Source organism: Mustela nigripes, chromosome 4, assembly GCF_022355385.1.
Source record: "Mustela nigripes isolate SB6536 chromosome 4, MUSNIG.SB6536, whole genome shotgun sequence".
NCBI lineage: Eukaryota > Metazoa > Chordata > Mammalia > Carnivora > Mustelidae > Mustela > Mustela nigripes.
Genome location: NC_081560.1, coordinates 93205228 through 93207479, shown reverse-complemented (window position 1 = coordinate 93207479; position 2252 = coordinate 93205228).

The following is a 2252-nucleotide window of genomic DNA, read 5'->3' as shown; positions in this document are numbered from 1 at the left end:
TGACCAGCTGAGGCAGGGCGGTGGAGACGCCCTTGGCTGGCTGAGGGCCAGTAGCGGGGCTCGGGGAAGAACTGCACATTTGCTCCCAAGTGGGCCCAGCAGAAATATCAAGATTGCGTTGAAGACCTTGGATAACTTCAGAATGTTCCAGCAGGAGTTCCGTGTACCGCAGGCAATCCAATGAGGGACGGGAAGCTGCTGGGACCGCCGTTGGCATCGGCAGGATGAAGCGGGAAGGGGTTCTCCGGGGCAGCACGAAGCAGTTACAGGGCAGCAGAGTTTCGGGTCGCTTTGGGAATTCACACAGATGTGCGAGAACGGAAACGGGGGACATAGACCTCCCCAGTGCCAGAGCTGCCTTTTGGATGACAGCTGCCATTCTGCTTTAACTCACCTCTGCGTGTGCCCACACCGCACCCTCGACCAGAACTCGGCCAGGGAGCCTCTGCGGTGGGTCTGGAAGCGCCGGTGCCCGCGGGCGTCAGGGGTCCGTGACCAGACTCCCTGGCCCAGGTCTGGGGACTGAGCCTGTCGTTTGCGCCCAGCACCGATTCCAACACCCAGGAGCCCACAGCGCCCACACAGACGGGTCTGCGAGGAAGAGAATCCGCGGGCGGGTGGTGGGGAGGGGCTCAGGGTGCTTGGGCGGTGCCTCCTTCTTCATCCCTCTGAAGAACACCTGTCTTCAGAGGGATGTGCTCATTTAGCTGAGTGGAGGGCTGGTAGTCAGACTTGGGGGACCCTGCTCATCCTGGAAGTCCAACGCCTGGGCCGCTGGTCCAGATGAGCTGTGTCCAACAGCCACAGGGTCCCCCCCACAGATGGTATCCGAATCCTCCCAGCAGCCACGCTAGATGAAGAGAGGGATGCCTGGATGGCTGTCGGTTCTGCACCCGACTCGGTTCCAGCTCAGGCTGTGTGTAATCTCAGGGTCCTGAGATTGAGCCCTGCATCTTGAAAAAAAAAAAAAAAAAACGAAAACAAAGAAGGGTGAAGAGAAACAGGAAACAGGTGCACTGGATCCTAACCATGTTTTATTCCACACAATTTGTCAAAACATTATCATTTCAACGGGTGACCAATGTAAACATGATTAATATTCCATTTTACCTGTTTTGGTGCCGTCTTTGACACCCACCAGGTTTTCCACTGAGCACAGGTGGCAGGCTGGACGCCCAGCACCCTGTGGCGGGTGGAAGAGGCCCAGCTGCGGAGCTCGGGGCTCCGGGAGGCCGAGGGCAGCCGGCAGGGGAGTAAGGAGGGCCACGTGTGGGAATGGAGCCCCCACACCCTCACCCCGCGGCCTGGCCTTGGATCCTGCCTGGGAGAACCAGTGCCCCAGGAGGCCACCAGGGGCAGGCAGGATGCCCTACTGACCGAGCCTGGCTTCTCCGTTTCCTCCTCAGCCCAGCCTGGCTGCCAGACTCACCTCCCTACAGCCCAACCCTTGGGGGACTTGGTTCCTGAGTCCAACCAGACTCCTGGAGGCAGCCCCCACCTTCCCGCCCCGAGAGCCCCTGCTAAACATCATGGACCTTTCCCGAACCACACTCAGCAGGTTGCTGGTAAACGATTATGACCTAAGGAGGCCACGCTCCAGGGCAGGCCAGAGGCACCCCTGGAGGGAAGGAGTGAGCCTGGGCTGGCTCCTCCCACACCCCCCAACCTGGGGCCCACTCTGAGGATTGGACCGCAATGCAGACTGAGAAATTATCCCAGATATTTTCAGAGCTGTTTGACACACTCCTGTTAATTAGCAAATAATCAGTCAAAGGGGCTTGAAGATCTAATCGGCTTTACTTAACAATTTAGGAATCAGGCCACATCCCATCTGGCAAGTACAAAGGAGCCCCAAGGAGCTGTAGGAAAGACAAGGTATTCAGGGGCTGAGTGGGGTGGAAAGAAGGAAATCATTAGCAAGGAGGCAGCGTTTCCAGCAAGGTTGTGCTCCTCCAGGGAACAGAAGGGTTCTATCAGCAGATTAGCGCCTAGTGCTGACAAGACAGGCCTGGGTCGGCTGGACAAAGTCACATTTGGAGGGGAGCAAAACTGCGGTGGGTAATGGGTAATGGGTCTTGGAGTGCTGGCCTGGGGCTGTGTGTTCAACACACCTCACTGGCTCCCCCCCCACACATCAGAAATAAGGTGACCCTCATTTCTCAACTTGGGGAAATGGTCTCTTTCTGCCTGAGACCCTAGGGAGACAGAAAGGGAGATGAGACTCTTCCCTGAGGCCACCCTCAGACTTGGAG